The 24,304-nt window shown below is 36.1% G+C and overlaps 1 protein-coding gene across 5 annotated transcripts in view; it reads right to left on the reverse strand.

The window, feature by feature from the left end:
- Positions 1-23,970, reverse strand: part of LOC118735312 (voltage-dependent calcium channel subunit alpha-2/delta-3) — a 513,712-nt gene extending 489,742 nt beyond the window's left edge. For 4 of the 5 annotated variants that reach the window (XM_036464991.1, XM_036464993.1, XM_036464995.1 and 1 more), the window contains exon 1: positions 23,356-23,970. The gene's annotated coding sequence lies outside the window, so the exon portion shown is untranslated. The remainder of the gene's footprint in view (positions 1-23,355) is intronic. The other variant, XM_036464990.1, reaches the window with a different exon arrangement.
- Between the last annotated feature and the right edge of the window lie 334 nt (positions 23,971-24,304).

A 24,304-nucleotide genomic window follows, 5' to 3' on the forward strand; every position in this document is an offset into this window, starting at 1 on the left:
ATTTTTATTGTGATTGCCACATAAAAGCAAACCGTTGAAAATTATTGAAATCGGACTAAAATTAGGCCGCTTTTCATATAACGGTAAATTTCAGAAATGCTTGAAACTGCAATATTTCGAAATATAAGGACGCTAATTTACTCAAAATTGAGACACCCCGGCTTACCATCTAGCGGTAAGTTTCGGAAAGGTGAAAAACATATATTTAATACTTGCGCCGGGTATTTAATGTTCGGCTCCGCCCGAACTTAGACTTTCTTACTTGTTCCATATTAAATTATGGCTCATAATATTCTGTGGCATTGAATTACCTGAAGAAAGGCCCGGAAATATAACACGAATGAATTTTGGCGGCACAAAAGGTAGCTATGTAAATAACTGCTAAAGTAAACATATCCACAACAGAATATAATGAGAAGTTCCCTTAAAATTCCCGAGCACTATGGAGATCATGAGATTGGCGGCCCTATACAAACCTCAAAGAGTGGCTCAAAGGACATATCCAAAGGTTAGCTACTAAGAGCAGCATGATTTACCGAAAAATTGATATGTATTTGAATTTCTCTGTAAAAGTTTCCAATAAATAATAAACACAGATTTGTTACTTGGGTTGAAGAAATAAATAGCTAGACCACAGGCCACGCGTTATGGCATGAAAATGCGTTTTTAGCATTTTAGTTGATGCAGATGCCCTCCCGTCCATAACTTGGAGACTCATTCGGCTTCCATGGCAAACCTCTCCTTGGCGAAAGGGATCTTTGATTTACAGTAAAAAGCATACAGGTTTGGAAAACATATAAAATCTTTTCACTTTGAGAAAATTGAATACCCTGTAGATATTTGGAAATTCCATCGCTAAACTTTGTTAGTCATACCGTGCGAACAACAAATTCATTATTCAAGGAATGATATACCTTCTTTTCGAGTACCTAGCTTCAAATCTGGGCTTAAATACCACTAGGTGTTTGTAAGATCTATTCCCCAACAAGGTTTTCATTTATTAAAAACATAATTTTAACGTTTTGAAACTTAAATAAACCAAACTTCACAAATAGGAGGAAATAATACAAATTTTACTACAAAAATTCGGTAAAATCTATGCCACAAAGCGTAAAAGAAATAAAATTGTTCAATAGAAATACAATCCAATATCATCAAATAAAATTATCCTTAAAACCTTTTTTAAACTAATCGAAACCCTAGAAGTTGTTTCTTTGCACACGTGAATATCTACATATATACATATCGATGGTCCTCTGCAATAACGGATTAGGTTTGGCTTTTATGTGAAATAACAACGACACTTTACGTATTGTGCCGTTGTTCAGCAATACAAATGGAATTTTTTTCGTTTAACTACTTACGAGTTGTTACTTATTTCGTATTTTTGCAGTCCAGCTTGAAAGCTTAAAAATTTCCCTTACATAATGACTGCAAATAATCCGGAATAATTACGTTTCAAGACATATTATTGCTAAATAACGAAACACAAAATCTTTAATTGGCTCTACTGAAATATGTGAAATTTTGAGTTGTGTCGTTATTGCATTGGGAGCATGAATCAATTGGGAACAATTTTCTCCTATGTTTCATAGCCGATTCGAATGGGTGCTGCTTTTTTGGAAAGGTATTTAGAAGAAGGAGGCAGAAAGTTTTAATTTTTCCGATAGGTGATGCATTTGGTTTGTTTGTAGTCTTTTACCTAGATTACCATATAGGATCAATTGTTTCCGTTAAGTGGGCCAGGGACCGATCTATTCGAAAAAGTCTTATTTATAGTCCGATTTGCTTGAAATTTAGCACGACCGTAGCTTATTGGCTGGGTTAACATATAGGATATTTTTTCTGATAGGTGGACCAGATACCGATCAATCCCAAAAATTTTTATTTACTTGTTTTATTTGCTTGAAATTCGATACCCGTACTATAGATATGCGTTGAATAGAATCGAGTCATTGTTTTACAGTTCGAAAGGTGTTTGAAGGCGGCGCAAACATGCGATTATTGGCTATTTAACAATACTTATTATACCGGCCAACAAAAAAGGGGAAAAAATTTATGCAGCAAATGTTAACGCTATTTTTGCCGAGTTTTTGTGTGCTGATTACGAATTCGTAAGCATAAGCTTTCCATCAGCTCCATATTATAAGAAAAACGAGATCAAAGTGTCAAAAAATCGCGTTATTTTTCAATATTTGAGAAGCTCAAGCAAAAGGTGGTAGAACCTACCACTTAGGCTTTGATTAAAGCTAAAAACCTCGAATACTATCCTTGCAAATTCCTGCACCTTTGCTTGATGGCCTTTTATAGTCATTTGTTGAACAGGAATAACTGATTTTGGGAAGTTTGAGTACCTACCGCAATTAAGCAAAAGATGATAGAACCTTCCACTTACGCTTAAATTAAGGCTTGGACTTCTGACTTCAATCCCTGAAAATACCATTCCTGCACCTTGACCCAAAGCTTGAACAGCTAACACTAATTTCAACATAATTTTTCAACTGCATAATTTTCCAGTATTTTTTTTTTTATTGTAGCACGATAAAAAGTAAATGAGTATACGTGACCATCAGGGCTAGGTGCAGGTATAGTTCTAGCTTTAATTTAAGCCCAAGTGGAAAGTTCTATCACTTTTTGCTTCCTTGCAAGAGGTTCTTAAATATTGCAAACAACGCGATTTTTTGACACAACACCACATTTTTCTCAACATCTGGAGCTGATGGAAACTTAATACTTAGATTCTTAATCGGCACAAGAAATGCCGATCAAAAACAGCTTTAACATTTGCCGCATCAAAATCCTACACTAATTATATAAAGAGAAGCTCCTTCATTTTATAAGAGGTGATCTCGCGAACGACTGTACCGATTTTTTGAAATTTTGGACACCTACTGCAGACTTTCGATATATTAAGGGAGACTGCAGACTTCCGATATAAATATTAAGGGAGAGTGGCATTACCCATACATATCGAATTTTTCATACCGTATATCTCTGGAAGTATTTGTGGTAGTGTACTGGAAATTGGTATAGGAAAAGGGGTCGTGGCGCTTTCCAAACATATTGAAACTTTTACCTATATGTAAATATATACACCCAGAACATAGTATTTGTTTGCTTTTTCGTAATACATTTTTTTTGTTAATTTTTTATAGAAATAGAGTTCATTTTGATTCACTATCGAGCCGCAAGGACTTCTTCCCGGTATAACGCTTTCGGCAGGTTATTTAAGACGGCAATGGAGATATGCCTTCTGTCGACCAAAAAACCAAACATGAACGTGAATTGCTGGCGAAAACGTTGGACCAAATGTTTCAATAAAAAAATTTATTTTGGACGGGACAAAGTTCTCCGGGTCTGCTAGTTTTATATGAAAATTTTAACATAGGGGTAAAATTAAATTATTTTGTTATAAAGTAATGCATATTTACAAAGCTTTTATATTATTTTGATAGCGTTAATGAATACAATTATAGGGAAAAAACATCAAAGATCGACTATTGGTTTTTCATTTAACTCGTTGAAGATGAATTATCTTTTACTGGGGTATATCCGCAACCCCTTTATCGATTTTTACCAAACCTGGTAATTAGTTCATTAAGTCTAACGGAGCATAAAAATGTTTGAAGTCGGTAGTTTACAGAAAGTTAAAAAAATGTTATTTAGAAGATGCACCGGGTATATTAAATTCGCGTTCGCTCGCTAACAAAGTTAAATGCCTCTGACTCCTTATACTGAAGTTTTTCTTTCAACACTGTAACTGCATATACCAACTCAACGTGGCACAAATGCTTCGCAACTGCATCTGTTGGAACATAAAAGCCCCAAACGCAAACTTGCGACACAGTTTTAATGCAGTTTGGCAGTAACAACAATAAGAAAAAATATTTTACACTTGATAGTAGAACAATAAAATTACTGCGAATAAAGCTAGCAATGGGATGTACACGATGCAAGAAAATAATGGAGGGTGTGTGCGAGAACATTATAAGGAGTGAATATGAATGAGTGTCTGATAATTAAAGCTAACAAGAGCATCCGAAAGGATATCGAATGATAATTTCCATTACAATAAAATTTATACAAACGCACGAGATTTCATTTTGAGGCACTCCCCTGCAAAAATCGTTGGACCATGTAGTCTATTTGTGGTAAATTGGAGTACTTACAAAAGTGTTCCTCTGTCATGCTGTAGCGGACCAACTCGTGTCTCTGCGCCAGCTTATTGTTTATTATCCGATCACTGCTCGTGTTTTAACGAAACGTGATTGAAGTTGAGCATTTGAAAGCACATTTGCATGTCTGGCTGTAGCTGAACGTGTAGAGATGCTCGTTGTTAGTCCTTAGCTCCCAGCATGTTCGGGTTCGAATGCCGTCAGAGGCAACATATAGTTTTTAATTTTTGCCTTGGTTTTTATTAATTTCGAAAAAGCATTTGAGAAGTGAAGAACAAAAACGTGTACAAACGAAAAAATATAACAACAATGCCATTCTAAATATGTTGGAGTAGTTTTGTGCTACTCTGATGTAATGCAGGAATGGAGTATATGGTCCTGCCCTACTCTTTGGTCCTTAGGGAGTACTCTTTACACGCATGCATGGAGTAGTCGTGATTTTTGCAGGGACATAAGATAAAGAATAATTTAACACAACGACATGATTTATAGAAGAATTTTCATAATGAAAATGATTATTCATGCGTTCAACAATTTCGCGGTTTTCTCCGTTCTCTTCGTTGTTTACTTCTTACAACAAAGATGGCGTCGAGATTTCGGCAGCTAGAAAATAACTTTTTTCTTTCTTTCCTTCGCGCGTGATCTTGTGTATTTCGTTCATGTGTTTCACCCATATGCGAACAGCGGTAGCGGAGCAATGATTTCCACGCACGCAGTCTCATTCATTAGGTTCATTCCTTATCTTTTTGGACTAAAATCTGAAAAGTGTCAAAATGCCAGAGCGTAAGCAAAATGCGCTCACTAAAAGAGAATAACAGGAAAAGTAAAGGAACGCAAAAAACCTAATTTTTAGTCCAAAGAATGGCAACAACAAATAATAATAATAATAATAGATTGGCGCTTACACATATGTTAGTGTTTGGCCGAGCTTCTCCTCCGATTTGTGGCGTGCGCCTTGATGTTGTCACACAAAGCGGAGGGACCTACAGTTTTACGCCGACTCCGAACGGCGATTGTATTTTTATGAGAAGCTGTTTTTCATGGCAGAAATACACTCGGAGATTTGCCATTGCCTGCCGAGGGACGACCGCTGTTAAGAAAAAACCTTTTTTCTATATTTTTGCGATGTTGCTTTGACCAGGGTTTGAACCCAGGCATTGTGGAGTGGAAGCGCGCACTGCTTACCACTACACCACAGCGGCAACAACAAAGCTAACGTCAAAAAAGAATGGAAATGTATGTACAAAACACATTCACACAAGCACAAGCACAATAAACACTTACTATATCAATTATTTTTTGCCTCCTTCCAATTTGAATTCACTTTTTTACTTTCTAGATTATTCTCACTTTTTGCGTATTCTTTAATTTCCGTTAATTTAAATTCAGTTGAGTTTGACACTTTTCAGGATTTTGCCAGAAAAAATTCTTCTGACTAAATCTGACTACTTCGGACTAATGAGAGTCACTCTCACTGTGTGTTGCTCTCTCATTTTTGCTGTCATTTCCGAGTTAAGGAACGCTTTTTGGACTAAATCTGACTTCGGACTTTTTCTGACTATTTCTGGGAGATAAGGAACGCTCCTATTGAATCGTTTTTATGCAATGGTCGGTATCCTAGCCAGGGTTACCACTGACGAAAAAAATACTTATAATCCACTTGAAAAAATCTCCCAAATGTGGAAAATATCTACCAAAAATTTGTTTTTAGTTTTTTTTATGAAAACTATAGTTTTGTTATTTTTTCAGTTAATTCAATAAGAATTCAAATTTTGTTTAAGGAACTCTTTATTTAAGAGAGGATATTATTGGCATCTTCTCAGTTTCCTTCAATCAAAAGCGAAAGTAATGAAACTAAAGGCAACAACGAAACTTCATCATTTTAAAAAACTTCAACTGGAGTTATTATAGATAAATATAGTGACTCAAAAAACGCTTGGTAATTTTTTATATTTTCACCATTTTTTTAAGCCAAACTTTTTTGGTATTATTTTATAAGAATATTGTTTGCGCTTTACCCAAACATTTAAAATCAAGGATTCAAGCTAAATACAAAGTTTAGAAAAATTCAATAAATTTCCGTCTAAATTTCGAACTTTTTACTCTGAATTTTTAGAACAATTTAATGTATGGAGTTTTATAGCCCATAATACTTCAGACTAATCAACAATGTACATCTAAAAATTCCTGTTGGTAGTTTCAAATTTGTTTGCCGCCATTACTTTGTGTTTTTTTTTTTCATTTAACAATTGCCATTGATAAAACTATGCGTTGATTTAATTTTTTTCCGAAAGGTCGAACTGGGTAATTACATACTTGTCCGTTCTTTTTTTTATAATCATTTAAAATATTTAGGCAATCAAAAGCTTCTCGGAATTGCAGTAAACAGAGTTTTGAATGGAGCACAATACGTTCGCCTTTTATCGATATACATTTATTCGTATGTATATAAAAAGTGTGCATTATAATGTTCGAAAATTTATGCAATAAAGCAGACTGCACTTTTGGAAGAAATTTGTAATAAAAAGGTAACTACGACAAATAAAACGGGAACGAAAAGTTGTATTGTTTTTTTTTAACTAAATAATTCAACAAAAATCTACCAAAATGAGAAAAAATTTACCTTTTTACCAACCCAAATTTTTTCTACCAATTTTGGTAACAATTTACCAAAGTGGCAACCGTGATCCTAGCGCATTCAAACGATTCAATAAGTGGGACTGTGTGCATTGCTTAGCTGCCCTGCAGCAATTCAGACTCACCCTAGGTTAGCCCTCAGATAGTCCCTATTGTTACCAGCACTAGTCCCTCATAATTCCACTGCCAATGGTTTCAATCCAATCAACACTGACCGTAAGATAGTCCTAGACTAGTCCACTTTTGCAGCTTTTTTTCGTTGGAGTAAAATTGCGTTCTGTACTTCGCAGATGCTTTTTCATAATTCGGAAACGCAAAAAAAAAAAAAATTATCATTTTATAACCATGCTGCTTCTGACGGCATTTGAACCCGGACCCTCCTGAAAGCTAACAAATAGTGGCAAGCATCTCTGCGCACCTGAGCTACAGCCACGCATGATAATGTGTGGCCAGACCAAGCGATTGGGACATTTACAGGGTGGTGTTCTTTAAATTTTTTTATTGAATTGCAAGACAACAGCACCCTGTCACTACCAAACTGTACTTTTCGTCTATCTCTAGGCCGGTTCTTTGGGGACTGGTCGAAGGCTGACAATTTCGATGCAAGCAAATGCCCAATTCTGACCAGTCAAATTTTAAGCAGTGAAGTACTAGTCCTTTACGAAAATTGGCCGCCTTATTGCTGCAGGGTGGCGCTCTTCGGTGAAACACACATGGGCTCAGAGAGCGCTGAGCATTATTTAGGGGTGGCTCGCAAGCATGAATATGTTCCGCTCTCAAACCAAATCGTGGTTGCCTCAACTAAGATTTGGTAACTATGACTAAACCATGTGCCCTACAAAGGAATTTATATTGCATAAAGTTTATTATGAACTTGTTGAAGAGGTAAAATATAAATTTGTTAGTTACCTTAAATGAGAATTAAAAATTGTGTACGCCCAAGTATGATAGTAATTTTATTTTATTTTATTCTTTATTGTTTATAAATGAATTATATTTTTATAAATCATATGTTTTCAGTCATATGTTTGGTCAAAAATATGGTTCTTCAAAAAAAACATGCAAAATCCAACGGATATATTAAAAAAAATAATTTTTTGTACTTTTTATTACACTAATATTATGGATTTTGAGACGAGAAACACGATTCCACTGTTTAAAAAATGAAAAAAGAAATGTCAACCCCTCAATAATTTTTGTGCTATTCAAGACCTTTAATTTAAGTCAAGGTAGAAGTCTGAGAACTAAATTGTTACGATTCTGAAATTTCATTCGACATTTTACGCATTTTTTTCTAATTTCGGAGTAAAAACTAGCACAGCAGTTTCGAAGTTTGGTTTAAAATTGGGCGAAGGATGCACAGCTGCAGGCAAATCATAAAAAAATGCAATATATAATGCATTTTTCAAATTGAGAGGTTGACATTTTTTTCGAATTTTGAACAGTGGAATCGTGTTTTTCGTCTCAAAATCTATAATACTAGTATAATAAGATATGCATGTTTTTTTTTTCGAAGAACACTACTTTTGACCAATTTTTTAAGGTCAAGGCGTAATTGTGGCTCAATGGCAATATTTTGTCGTGAAAGGGATTTACTGTAGCTTTCAAGACTGCTTTGTTTCGTATCAAAATGCTGCTTTTGTCGAAAGCGCTACGATATTAAAACAAAGAAAAACCATTATTATATAAAGTGGAGAAACATCCACAAATGAGACATAAATAAATGTCAAAATATTTACAAGCAACATTGGTGAAGAGACAAAAAACTCATGCATAGATCCTTAAGTCCCAGGGGTTTGGGTACAAAATTTTTTTTGTATTCGATCAAGTCATATTGGTTCAATTCCAGTTTACTCGATGGTTCGAGTGACGACAATCGAAGTGGTTCAACTCCACCAGAGGACTATGACTTTAATTGACGTGAAGTCACTCGTGCCATGAGTAGGCCATTTGCAATCATTAACGCTTATGGCTAAAAGGGATTACCGCGAGCCTTCCAATGTCATCTGAGTTTACGTCTGTATTCCAATGGCAAGAAAAAGCCGCAATGGCAAACCAAATTAAAGCAATATGCAAGGTTTGAATGAATTGCAAGAACTACACGAAATATTAAAACAAAAAAAACAAAAAAAAAAGAGGAAGGCATTCCATAAAACCAAAAATAACCACTAACCTGCTTAAAAGTTGAAAAAAATACTAACTTACTAACACTCAGAAACTAATGCAAAAAAATATATAAAAATTAAAATTATTAGTCTAACTTACTACCCCGTACTAATGACACTAATCCTAATAATTAAATACTAACAAACTAATCGTCAAAAATCCACTGTTAACATCACTACCTGGGTCCCCATGAATTCCTGATATCCCTTATCCTCCCGAGCTCCACTCACTAGAGATAGTATTAGAAATTAAGAAATAATTACTACATTAAATTGTTACTGTAGGATTATTGTTAAAAATTTCGGCATACACGATTCAAAAAAAAATAAAATAAATTCCAAATAATTAATTATAAAGCATTCTGTATTCGATTTGATTTAAAAACTTAATTTCGAAGTAATTTAAAGAAAGAAAGTTAAATTCAATTCCTGAAAAGAAAATTATTTACGATGTTCATTTTAAGCTATCTAGGAGGTAAAAGTAGGATTAAGTTAACAATTTCGAATCTAATTCATAGAATCTGCCTCTGTGCAACCGCACAAGCATACGTCGTATTCAACCTAGATTCTCCTGTTCTAACTGTTCGAGATGGGTACGGTTGGATAGTCAACGGACATTTCAAACTGGTCCACATGATCGACTTGACGCGCTATGATAAAATTTTAAATCGTCTAAGCTATGAAACCTCAAGGATGAACGAGACCAACGCTATCACTGAGGTCATCACCTATCAGTTGGAGAAAACTCGAACTCAGCTCGACGAGCTGAAGGGCCCTAAGCCTAAAAGACCCAAGCGTTCAATCAATTGGATTGGGTCAGCCTGGAAGTGGATTGCTGGCACACCTGACGCCTTAGACTGGGATGAAGTCCTGCGGAGCCAAGACGCATTAGTAACCAATAACAACCACCAATATAAGGTAAACTCTGAAATATTCAATAAAACTCAAAAGCTATTACAGGCTGTTAATGGAATCGCGACGGCCACGTATGACATTTTGGGACGCAACCACCTGGCTAAAGTTTCACAGGAAATAGAGCATAAGGTAGCGATCCTTAAGGAGGACGTTAACGAGTTGATTCGAGCATGTCAAATGGCTAAAGCAGGAGTTGTCAACAGTAACCTATTAAATAAGGAGGAAATAAACCAACTAATAAGCGAAATCGAAGTCCTTCCGTACAGCAACGTCATCGAAGCCATCGAATATAGTGAGCCATCAATCTACACCAACGGCACCCTTCTACTATATGTCTTGTCCATGCCAAAAGTGGCGCAAATAAGGTTCAACCATTTAATCACAAGATCAATTTTGAGGGATGGTCATCGAGTCGACTTGAAGTACGAAACAATCCTAATGAACAAACAACAGACGTATGGTATTAAGGATAGCTGTCTACACCTCGCCACCGCTATGGTTTGCAAACAGGGGTCACTAGATTTACTGCCTGAAGAGGGGTGTTTACCACGTCTACTCAAGGGCAGCCAAACAAGTTGTCGCTACATAACCTGCATGGAAACAACGGTTGAAGTACTCAAAGAAGATACAATATTCCTGGACAACTTCAACAGCAGGTAAAATATCTAAACACCTGTCTGGTTCCTATATTCTACAGCTGGAGAACGAGACGATAACGATCAACAATCAAACCTACTGGAGTACAAGCAGTTCAGGTGTGCAGGTGCTTCCATCCGTGTTGTCTACAATAACGAATAAGAGTCTGGCAGTGAACCTCGATCTCGCCCATGAAATGACGTCTGGAAACATACGACTTTTGGGTTACCTGAAGGACAAAACTAACTGGTTTGCGACGTCTGAAGGTCTAGGACTTATTTTTCTAATGATCCTAATTTTCCTGATTTGGAGAAAATTGACGACAGGAGCCAAACTTCCTGAGCTAAATTTGTCCATACTGCAACAGAGTTCTCGAAACCGACTTAAGAAGGACGCCTCCCAAAACGTTGATTTGCGGGACGCAAATCTTTAGAGGGGGAAGAGTTAACACGCACCAGTCGCATTTGTTGCGCCGCTCCCACGGTTGGCCGTTTCACGTGCCGCAGTGTCAGCATATTATAATTTCACCATATAGTGTAACGGGAGACATTGCCACTTGCATTCCATAATGCACCCGTGGGAAGTCAAGGCCAAATCGAGTCGCAGACAATGGGTTGTAAACATGTTACGCAACCATTGCGTCGCTGGCGGAGAACGAAGGTGGGAAGCAAGCAACGGCCACAACGGGCAGCCAGTCGAGTTCGGGACGGGTTATCATACAGTACGTTTAGTATTAGACTTAGTAGTAAGAAGTTAAGTGTTAATAAAATCTAAGTGAATTCCTAACCTGTCTGTGTTTCCTTTTGGGCGGCTGGCCCAATTAATTTTTTTGACTTATACGGACTTAACGTCCGTAACTTCTATAATACTAGTATAATAAGAAATATGCATGTTTTTTTTCGAAGAACACTACTTTTGACCAATTTTTTAAGGTCAAGGCGTAATTGTGGCTCAATGGCAATATTTTGTCGTGAAAGGGATTTACTTTAGCTTTCAAGACTGTTTTGTTTCGTATCAAAATGCTGCTTTTGTCGAAAGCGCTACGATTAATTCGCATGCAGAGTTCAAAAGGCACACTGTGCGGTTTCTGAAAGGACAAGAGATGTATTTTAAAACGCTGTACATATTTTTCAGAGATGAGTTCAGCGACAAAATCTATTAGAAATGGCCAACTTCATATCAGGAAGAATTTTCAATTAGCACGAAATTGTTCCGGAAGTAGAATCACAATATCAAGAGTGTGATTGAAATTCTTAGCCTCGATTTCTCGTAGATCCGGCCCTGCATTAGAAATAGTTTTTATGAATTTCGTCCTGAGCACAACTCATAACTGGGCGTGTTTTAATAAAAATGCATATTTATGTACATATGTATATTAGGGTGGATCCGACACACGAAAACTAGTTTCTAGGTACCTTTAGAAAGTACTTACCAAATCTGAGGTCTTAATAATAACGGAAAGATTATGCTCATCATAGTTTTCCATTTTCAATTTAGTCTCATATAAAAATGGTCATATCTTATCACCAACAGATCGTTAAACCAGTTGCATCCTCAATATATATTGGAAATTGAACGCTCTACAAAAATGGTCTCATATACTCTTTTCATTAATCTAACCATTTAAAAGATATTCAAGGTCAAAGATTGAAGTATTTTAAGGAAAATAACTTTTTTTTTGAATTTTGTAACTTACTAAAAAATAATTATTTTCAAATGAGTTTCAATTATTTCTATAGGAAATTAAACGCTCTACAAAAAAGGTAGTTAATCGATTACTCTAACCATTTATAAGATATTCGCAGTAGAATCCCAACGCCTGATATTAATAGTATTTCAATAAATATTTTCAATTTATCCATTCAATTCATGAATTTTGAAAATGTTCATGAGAATTTGAGTTTATCCTTTTTTATAACTTAAACTAAAGGAAAAAATATAGTTTTGTATCAATACTGTATTGAATTATAAAATTTCATATGGCGAAATAGAATTTTTTTTCTGCTGATATGTTTGATGATATTCCTTAAATAAAAACCTTCTTTTTCTGAAATAGATCATAAATTATCTCAAAATTCATTAATTAAATGGATAAATTGGAGATATTTATTAAAAACTATTAAACTCAGTAGGCATTGGAGTTCTACTGTCAATATCTTCTAAATGGTTAGAGTAATCGATTAACTACATCAGACCTTTTTTGTAGAGCGTTTAGTTTCCCCCTCTATCTATTTCCTTCACGTTTCTTACGAGACCATCTGTAGGCTCAACGACCTTTTTTAATGCCTCTTTCGTTTCTTTAGCATTCTTGCTTTTGTTTATCGGTTTAATCACCATTCTGTTTTCTGTTCTTTTGAGGGCCTGTGTATATGACGTTTTAGTATTTACTTCCCCATTAACCTCGCGCAAACGTATTAACAGTTCATTGCTTTTTTGAAATTCATTTGATATATCTTTTATGATCTCATTCTTCATCGCATCTATTTTTACTTCAATATTATGCTGCAGAAAGGAGTTGAAGTCGGTTATAATGCTGCTCTTTATTTGGGAGCATTTATTGCTAAATACATCAACTATTTGCTTTACATCAGAAGCTGTCATTTTCGATTGCTCACACTTGTTAATCAGATGTCTAATTTCAATAAACTTTGTATTAGTGTCTGATAACGTACACTGGTTACAAAACCATTTGAGGTTAATATTTTCTGATATAATCTTGATCTCGTTTCTTTTAAGGTTGCTGCATTTTAAACAAAAGTTGTAGCCACACCCACCAGAGCATGCTATAATTTCATCTACTTGCAGCACTTTTGCAGTACACTCTTTATATTATGTCGGCATCGTGAATGTATGTGTGTACCAGAATTAACTCAACAATGTACACTCGCAATAATTAATACATACGCATTAACAACTAAAAAGTAAATAAATAAAGTTCAATTTGAAATATAAAATATAATTTAATTTCAACTATTCCAAATGCTAACGAGGTGACAGCTCTGTAACTTTAGTTAATCTGACAGCACAGTTTCCAGTTACAGCTATTTCGATTCCAGCATGAAAACACGCAGTGAAATTTTTTGCGATTTACTTTATGCTGTATTATGTTGATTTCACGGGCGCGAAACAACAAAAACAAAACCGCCACTCACCGGCCCCAATCCTGTGGGAATGGAGCATGCACCTCAGGAAGGCGAGGTCGCAGTCCCAGATAAAAGTACACTCCACAACGAAGCATACCGGCGGCAGCAGGGCAGTCGGAAGGCAACAGCAGGACAAGCAGGCAGCGGCAGAACAGGTTGGCCGCGGCCGGACTGGAAAGCAGCGCCGGCTGGACAACGATGAAAACAACGTAAACAGCGTTAACAGCCGGACGACACTTATTCCACTCCCACAGGCGCAGGAACGTATATTTGCCAATTTTTTACAATTTAAGTGTTTTAATACGGGGTATTTACTACTACTTTTGGTCAAAATCGCGAGTGCAACAAATATTTATTTGTTCCGATTTTGATCGTTTCGGATATTTGGCTTTCGAGAGAATACCGATTGTGCTGACTTATACAGAGACAATTGGCAAATTGTTTTTGGTCTCTGCCCAAACCGATAGACGATATCGTTACCGATAATGTCTATGTCGTCGGCATATGCCAGTTATGTAGGCTCTTGTAAAGTATTGTGCCTGAGGGGATCAGTTCTGCGGCTCTTATTATATTCTCCAACATCAGATTAAAGAAACCCCACGAAAGGGAGTCACCTTGTCTGAAACCTCGTTTGGTACCAAACAGCTCGGAGAGGTCCTTCCCAATTCTGATGGAGGTGTAGGTATTGCTCAAAGTCATTTTACCCAGCCGTATTACTTTCGTGAGATACCGTGAATAGGTGATGTGTTTCGATCCTATTCCTATTCGATTTTCAACGTTAGTAACTTGAACGGACTTTAAAACATATAAAAAATTCAAAAGATTTGTTACCTTTTTAATTTTTTCCTTGCTAAACATAGATTTTTTCATCAAATTTAAAATATCTTGGGAAAATTGTCTGATATGGAAAAACAGATACATAATCTATGATGCAAAACTAAATTTACGTGTCTCGGCGTTTTTGGGTCATTTGAAAACTTGAAATTTTTCCTAGTGTTATGAAAATATTTTTTCCCTCCTATACTAAACAATAAAATTTTAATACAATATCGAAATTTTAATTAAATGAAATTTAAAATAAAAGTTCACAAGGCTCCAAAACATTTGTACTTAACTTACTACATTTTTATTTTATTGACATGAACATTTTATTTCAAAGAATTTTTTCCCAAATAAACTCTTTTTATTTGTAAGAAATTGGAATTCAGCCTATGAAGGCCACCGACTCCAATAAGTAACTAAGTAAGTATAATTATTATCAGTTTCTTCATGCTCGCACCTACGGATTTTAATGTGTCTGGCAAGATGAAAGAACCTTTGAAACGGTCTGGCAAGTGAGGAAACATCTTTTGATAGTTCCACAAGCGATATATATAAAAGTCAGTTTTTATACTATGACGAAAGTATAGCTACAATTTATCATGGTTTAAGGGTGTCTGCCAGGGGGTAGGAACCGTGCTAATATTAGTTTCTAATATTATTACGAATAAAATATATAAAATCTGACCTTTATACTATAAACAAGTAAGAAAGTCTAAGTTCGGGCGGAGCCGAACATTAAATACCCGGCGCAAGTATTAAATATATGTTTTTTCACCTTTCCGAAACCTTCCGCTCGATGGTAAGCCGGGGTATATCAATTTTGAGTAAATTAGCGTCCTTCAATTTCGAAATATTGAAGTTTCAAGCATTTCTGAAATTTACCGTTATATGAGAAGCGGCCGTTATTTTAGTCCGATATCAATAATTTTCAACATTTTGCTTATATGTGGCAAGCACAATAACCACACCGAGTTTGGTACAAATTGGTAGAACGGTTACCGATATACTTATATGTGATCATAAGTGGGCGGTGCCACGCCCATTTTCCAAAATTTTACCATAAACGTATTTCTTGGTAAAGAATTGTTGCAAGTATCAATCTTGAATAAATTAGCTTCAATACTTACTGATTTATCGAAGATTTTGTATTTCTCTAAATTACCGTTATATGGGATGTGGGCGTGGTTATTGTCCGATTTTAAAAAGTTTCGGCGATTTCTTATGCTGTACCAGGGCCAACAACTGTGCCAAGTTTGGAAGAAATTGGTGCAGCGGTTACCAAGATATACACATGTAACCATAAGTGGGCGTGGCTACGCCCATTTTCCAAAAATTTATAATATTCTTATTTTTCGTCTAAAAGTTATTGTAAATATCAATTTTGAGTGAATAATCTCCAGTAGTTACTAAAATATCGCAGTTTTCGTATTTCTGAAAATTACCGTTATATGGGAAGTAGGCGTGGTTATTGAGCGATTTTAAAAATTCTCAGCCATTGTTGTGCGAAGGCCAACAACTGTGCCAAGTTTGGAAGAAATTGGTGCAGCGGTTACCAAGATATATACATATAACCATAAGTGGGCGTGGCTACGCCCATTTTCCAAAAATTTATAATATTCTTATTTTTCGTCTAAAACTTATTATAAATATCAATTTTGAGTGAATTATCTTCATTAGTTACTAAAATATCGCAGTTTTCGTATTTCTGGAAATTACCGTTATATGGGAAGTGGGCGTGGTTAAAGTCCGATTTCGCCCATTTTCAATACCAACCTACCTTGGATTAAGGGAAACCTACATACCAAATTTCGTTGAGATATCTCAATTTTTGCTCGAGTTATCGTGTACACGGACAGACGGACAGACGGACCGACGGACGGACAGACAGACGGCTTAATCGATTTCTTTTTTCATCCTGATCATTTACATTTGTCTATTTCTATCTCGATTCGTTTTGGCTGTTACAAACAACCGTTATGTGAACAAAATTAATATACCCTTGTGCACAAGTGCGCTCGGGTATAAAAATTTGAGGTGGTGTTTTATACACCTTTACTACAAGAAAAAAAATTATTAAAAATCAACGCGATTATGTAGCCCCTTTAAACTTGCACATTATTGCCCTGAAATTTAATCAGCTATCAAACTGCATAATCAAAAAAATTTAAAAAAATCTGAATAAAAAGTGGAAAATATATCTGAAACTTTGCAGATTTTTTATAGTTTTTGCACAAAGTTTGAAATGTGGGTTTATATTTTGTTTGTTATATAATGAGCTTGGCTTATATGGAAAAATAATAAACATTAAATAAACAAAAGAAAACAGCCAAAATCGATCAAAATGTTGACGACTTAATCAGCTGATCACAAGTGTAAATATAAAATCATTTTTATATTAACGATCTCAAACCAGTTTACAATGAATTCTAAATGTGCTCTGTCGAAATCATGGTACAATAAAAACAGGTAGAAGCCAAATTGACATCAAACCTACAAAAGTCAAAGTTTTCGGGAGAGTAAAAATAAAAATGAGGGTGTGTAAGGAAAAATAAAAAAATACATTTCACTGGTTGACGTTTTTAAGTATATTTGAAGTTTATTCTTATTTATTTATTTTCTTTAGTTAAAATTTGAAAAAAAACGTGTATGTTGTTTTCTGTTTTTGTTTTATGAGTTGCAGTGTTGTTGGAGGGACTTTTCGGCATAAGGGTCATAGGAACAGCACTTGGCTTCAAACGTGCCTTTCCTGTACCTCCCGGTGTATTTGTGGAATCTACTTCTTTAAAATGTTTAACGCACAGCAAGGCATTTCACTGCAGCTCTGCCCACAGTTGCTTTCGCAACGTTCCTTACGCGAAGGACATTGAGGCACGTTAAAAAATTGGGGGTATCTGCCTTATATTTAACACCACATAAAACACAACGCTTCAGGTGTTGCATTTTTAACACATACACTAAGTATAAACCGCACAACACTACAAAAATTCAAATGCAAATTAAAATTTGTTATTAACGAACATTCAAAAAAAAACAACGATATGACATTCAAAGCGTAACGAAATATAGGAAATAAAATAAAATCAAGTTGAAGTTTAAAGGTTTGGTTCTCATGAGAGCAACGTCATTTTGGCTTCTACCTGTATTTATTTGCCTTGTGTCGAAATGACATTTTAATATACCTTACGTACATATGTACCTTTGTATACAATAAAAGTTTAATGAGAAAAATTTTTTGTACATTCATTTGAAAAAGACGTTTTTGGGTAGGAAATGACGTTTTTTCAGACCAAGAGGGACGTTTTCTCACGCCGAAGTTCTGGCAACACTACCAACACAAAGCCACCACAATCCAAATTTCATAGTCTGGGTTCGTTATTACCTGTGTTGGGGGCATACATAGAGACGCTTTCAGCCTTTATAAAATAATGAAGGTCTGGCCGTAGCTCTTGTGCTAATAAACAATAAAAAAGTTGTGAATGAATTTCGAAAGATTGCACAAATCGAAAACAAAACATAGAAGTAAAAAGCAAGCAAAAACCTTTAAATGCATTCCCAGCAAACACAGTTTCAAACGTTTGCGCAAAATGTATATCTCAATTTGATATCAAATATTTATACCCGAGCGCACTTGTGCACAAGGGTATGTTAATTTTGTTCACATAACGGTTGTTTGTAACAGCCAAAACGAATCGAGATAGATATAGACAAATGTATACATAAATGCTCAGAATGAATAGAGAAATTGATTAAGCAATGTCTGTCTGTCCGCCCGTCTGTCCGTCTGTCCGTCCGTCCGTGTACACCATAACTCGAGCAAAAATCGAGATATCTCAACGAAATTTGGTATGTAGGTTTCTGTTAATCCAAGGTAGGTTGGTATTAAAAATGGCCGAAATCGGACTGTAACCACGCCCACATCCCATATAACGGTAATTTCCAGAACTACGAAAACTGCGATATTTTAGTAACTACTGAGGATAATTCACTCAATTTTGATAATTTTCAGACGAAATATAAGAATATTATACTCATTTTTGTTATATAATACATTTTTGGAAAATGGGCGTAGCCACGCCCACTTATGATTAAATGTGTATATCTAGGTAACCGCTGCACCAATTTCTTCCAAACTTGGCACAGTTGTTGGCCATGATACAGCATACTAAATGACCGAAAATTTAAAAAATCGGACAATAACCACGCCCACATCCCATATAACAGTAATTTTCGGAAATACGAAAACTGCGATACTTTAGTAACTACTAAAGATTATTCACTCAAAATTGATATTTACAACAATGTTTAGACGAGAACTAAGAATATTATAAATTTTTGGAAAATGGGCGTAGCCACGCCCACTTATGGTTACATGTGTATATCTTGGTAACCGCTGCACCAATTTCTTCCAAACTTGGCACAGTTGTTGGCCTTGGTACAGCATACTAAATGGCCGAAAATTTAAAAAATCGGACAATTACCACGCCCACATCCCATATAACGGTAATTTAAAGAAATACAAAATCTTAGATAAATCAGTAAATATTAAAGATAATTTATTCAAAATTGATGCTTGCAACAATTCTTTACCAAGAAATACGTTTATGGTAAAATTTTGGAAAATGGGCGTGGCATCGCCCCCTTATGATCACATATATGTATATCGGTAACCGTTCTACCAATTTGTACCAAACTCGGTACTTTTATTGTGCTTGCAAAATAAAATAAAAGCAAAATGTTGAAAATTATTGAAATCGGACTAAAATTACGGCCGCTTTTCATATAAAGGTAAATTTCAGAAATGCTTGAAACTGCAATATTTCGAAATTTAAGGACGTTAATTTACTCAAAATTGATACACCCCAGCTTACCACCTAGCGGTAGCTTTCGGAAAGGTGAAAAAACATATATTTAATACTTGCGCCGGGTATTTAATGTTCGGCTCCACCCGAACTTAGACATGATGTCAAACGATATAAAAATGCGTAGTTAAATCAAAAATTGTAAGAATAAAATTAAGATCAATTGAAAAAAAAACAATGAATAGAAAAAATTTTTCAAAGAGAAAGCCCACAAATAGTGGATTTGATGTTTGCGCGGGTTGAAGAAGCTGCAGCCCTTCAAGACCAATTTATTAATTCTTTCTTTTGTTATGTACATATATATGTGCATCGTGAAGAAAAAATAAATATGAAATATACATTTCCTATAATAAGTTTTATTTCCACATTTGATTTCAAATCATTCTCAAATGTAAATCAAACCTAATTGTTTGCTGGGTTGATATTAAAAGGATCTGCTCGAAAGAAAAGTGGCATGAAATGCGGCAGCCAGCAAGAAATTGCAGCGAACCAACCAGACCAACCTCAATAAAGCCGCCACTCTGTCATGTTGAGTATACTATGTCCAACGCCAATTTCTATTCAGTAGCTTGGGGAAATTTAAGTTTTAATTGAAACACAAATAGCAATAACAACTATTGAAGCAACTTTTATATAAGATTTGTATGATTGTTGCTATTGTTATCACTGTTGGGCACTTCGTGTTGTTGCTGCTATTGCAGGTTAATGCTCATTGTACCACAAAGGACACTCTCGAAGGAGCAGAGCACAGATAAGTACGAAAAACTACTCGTACGCACATATGTATACATTTGTATATACATACGTATATCTGTGCATACATACCCACTGAGGCGGCAATAAAACATTTGGAATAACCAAAATAAATATGTATGTATGTATGTACCGCAGCAAGAAGAAGAACTCAAAACTTATATTTATAAAGAACTAAATTTTCAAAAAAATTAACTGCAATAAATAGGCCAAAATGCATATTTATGTGGTACAAGTGCAGCAAGTTTAGTTAAGGTGGAGAAGGAGTTCAAACTAGAGATGGGCGATCTCGTTACTTTTGAGTAACAACGTTATTTGTGACTGTGACTTTGCACTCACTGTGATTTTCACCCGTGGCTGTGACAAAAACAGTGACAAAAAAGTTGTAAAACAGAAATGTTTTACCGAGTGAACTAAGGGCATTTTATTCATTTATTTGGCATCACAGACTATTTTCGTCGTTTGTTTTGGTGTGAAATTCTAATATCAAACAACATTAATAGATTTTAGTCATTAAGGTTAACATCACTGGCCGCAGTTTCTCGATATGTAATTGCGAGTGCTACTTTATCACAGTCACAGTTTGTAGCAGCGACTGTGACTGTTACTGCTATTGTGGAAGGAGCAATCCTACTACAAAACATAATTGCGGCTGTTGCTTTTTTACAGTCTGTCACGGTGACTTTTTAGAAGTTGTCACAACAGTTACCCGTGACTTTTGAGTAACCGTAACAAAGTCACAGGTACGCAAATATCTGCAACCTCTAGTTCAAACACAATAATTGCTAAGTACATTGATACGTCTTTAGAATTAGGTAAGCTTCCAAATGTAAAGAAACATGACACTTGGCCGCTTTGAAGCATTCTAAAAGACGAACAGCTAAGTTTCCAAAAAAGAGAAGCAAAAGAAACTGATGACAAAAAGCAATCATCAAGCAAACGATCGGAAAGTTAGTTGAACGCAAGAAACAAAGGTTGGTGTAAAGTTTTTTATGAGCACACATAATTTCATCAGAGAGACATGGACTTATATGTATGTAGGTAGGAGCGGGAAAAATTGATAACTGTCATTACAGTGGACTTATATCGCCCACAAATAGTCACACACTCATACATAAGTACATACCCACGTAAATATATGTATATGCTTGCATTCATTTATACACCACCCATCCTTCAGATCGTAGATATTGTCAAAAAACTTGGCCATATTGTTTGAATGCAGCAGCAACAGAAACAGTAGCAACGCCATTCTCACAGAAGAGTACTACGATAAACCGTTATTGTAACGTACTACATAACGGCAGTTGTCCTCGGTCACTTGTCGTTATTTGGTAGTGGTAGTAGGTATTCGAAACGGGGCATATGGCCGTAAGTGCGTAACGACAAATGTGTGCGTGCGCTTATTCTTATTGTTGCTGTTGGTGCAAGCATTCGTAGTATTACTACTAAACTACAAGTACGAGTATATACACATACACTAACACAGCTTCTAAATACTCACACACCCTCCACTCACTACCGATGCTAATGCTATTGTGTTGATGCTAGTGTAACAACATAATATTTAATTTACCTAGATCATGAGCATTCATATGCTTAAGAACTCAAATGAACGGTAGCTACTCGTTTAGTTTATATTTCCATAAATGCCCCAATTTACCACCCACCGACATACAACAACCGGACAGACCTACTTCCACAGTTACTGCCTCAGCTAAGGCGCATGAACTCCACGACTCCTCGATGGGGAGTCATAACTGGGCACATGTGTTCCTCTAACAGGAACATTCGAGGATGGGTGGGGAATATGCACGACCTTGGTTTGCCAGTGTGTATGGGCTATATTTGCATTTAGAGTGTATATACCCGTTTGCCACACTTCCGTTCTCGCCCCATATTTTTATCGTTATCTTTAGAACTCTTAACTCTTCGTCTTCACTTGCTTGAGTGTATTCGTCCCGCGCAAGTGCAGCAACGGACTTTATTCCATTAAACTCAAATATTTTTATTTTATTCATTAAATTATTACCCACGAATGGAACGCATTTCATCACACACCAACACCTTTTGCGCGAAGGCTTACATTCATTGCCAAATTTACCATACTTTTTTTTTACAGTTACATTGTTACATACACATACATAAATGTAGGCACACTGTCGACTCCTTTTTAATCCTTGAAATGTCAAAACATGAAATCAATTATAATGCAATTCTCATTTAGTAGTAAGTATAATGAACGCGCGCGCCTGCATACCCACACGCATACACACACCTCTAAAGTTTTCTCCCACTCCCAAATGCGCACTCTCTATAATGGAATCCTTTCATTTGCATCACATGGACATGAAATGGACAACAGTCCTCTTGGCTGCCCTGTGGGATACATTTTTTCTCCTGCTTACTACCAATATCTCTACACACGCTCTCAATCGCACCAATTTTGTGTGTGCTTCTTATCTTTCTTTTTTAAGCTGCTTCTTCTTGCCTTTGTTGCGCACACTCTCCCACGCGGAAGCATGCGCTCACCGCATTCTCAACCAAGTACTCGCTACTCTCTTTCTCTCTGTCTCTTTTACCTATTTCCTTACTTCCTCTTCTTTAACGTTGCTTTTCGAAAAGCGCTTGGCATTTCCGAAAATCTGCATGCCAAAACAGTTCACTTCCGTTTTCACACTAAACATTCGAAAATTGCCATTTTTCGTAAAATATTAGTTTCGAATGTTTTTCATTCGCCGCATAACTCATTTTTTTCATTTTCTATATCTTACTATCAATTCGTTTTTTGTCATTAGGGGTTGGAATTTACTCCCATCACTGGCATCACATTACAAATTGTTAGGGTGTGTGTGTGAGTGCCATTGTCGGCATATTGCGGCGCGCCTCAGCTCTTAATGGGACACCTGCCAGCACCAGCCCCTTCATTCATGAGCCAACGCCACTGCCGCCAACGGTGAAGACTAAGCGAAGAATAAAAGTGTGGGCAGAAGAGTGCGGCAAGAAGCCAGTGTAGACGAGAAGTTCAGTGTGTCGCGATATGTTTGACTGCTTGCGTGCACTGCCCTATCCTGCCCCACCCTCGCTGTTTGTCTTTGCGTTCTGCACCACTGCCTTGTTCGCCTGGCACACAAGAAATTGTGGTGTACAGAGATTTTCTCATTCGGAATTGTGGGGCAGCGCTATAGAAGCAGCAGCCGAATAAAAGAAGTGAAACGAAATATATGAAATATATGAAACGACGACTTACAATTCAATGCTCCGCAAATTTCCGCACATAAATTTTCATATGTATTCACATCACTGCCGAAAGATATTTATTTCGAAAATTAATGGCTTTTTTCCATGCTTCACTATTCTATTGGTATTTTTTGGCCAACTTCCTTTTTTCAAATATGTGCCTCAGAAAAATAATTGCACAAGCATTCTTTAATGGACTTTTTACTCAAATTACATTAAACTTTTCACGCACTATTCATTTTTAAGTGGATTCGAAATTCCACCACAAAATTGTTACTTTTAATAAAATATTCCTTCTCAACAAGGGTAAACGCCAATGCAAAATGGCTACGCGCAAAAAAATTCAGCTTTTCGTATGAAATTCTGCTTTCTTTTCAGGTCTTTTTTGCTTCCCGCACTTTTTCACTTAATTTTCATGCAACTGGAAAACATTTTTGTCAATCTTTTATTCAACTAAATATTGTAAAATTTGTTTCTTTTTTCACCTAAAGAAACTTAGTTGTGCTTTGCTGTACTGGTTTGCTGAGTGATAGGCGACACGTTCACATCGTTTGACCAGCGCCTTAGTTCGAAAAGGCTTCCATTCACGAGGGGTTTACGCACCGTACTAAATGAGATTTGCGTTGCGCTTCTGTATGACACGAGTTCGCTGTTCGTCGCTCCCACATAATGGCGCATACAATGGGGTGTAAGATAATGTGCCGTTAGTCGCATACCATAGCATAAGTGCACAAGTGAAAGAAACTTCGTATTTCCCCTTCCCAAAAACAGCGGTATGTGGCATTCGAAATGGAGAAATGCAACTGTGTTCTTGTCATCCGGTTTAGAATACGACTATTTTCGAAAATAAAAACCACAAAGGCATTATCCCAGTCAGCACTTGGGGTTGCACACAATTCCTCAAGTCGTTGGCCTCTGTGGTCCTAAATCTGAAAAAAAAACAATGTACATATCGCACG

Source organism: Rhagoletis pomonella, unplaced genomic scaffold, assembly GCF_013731165.1.
Source record: "Rhagoletis pomonella isolate Grant_MI unplaced genomic scaffold, Rhpom_1.0 Rhpom_scaffold_00003, whole genome shotgun sequence".
Classification (NCBI taxonomy): domain Eukaryota; kingdom Metazoa; phylum Arthropoda; class Insecta; order Diptera; family Tephritidae; genus Rhagoletis; species Rhagoletis pomonella.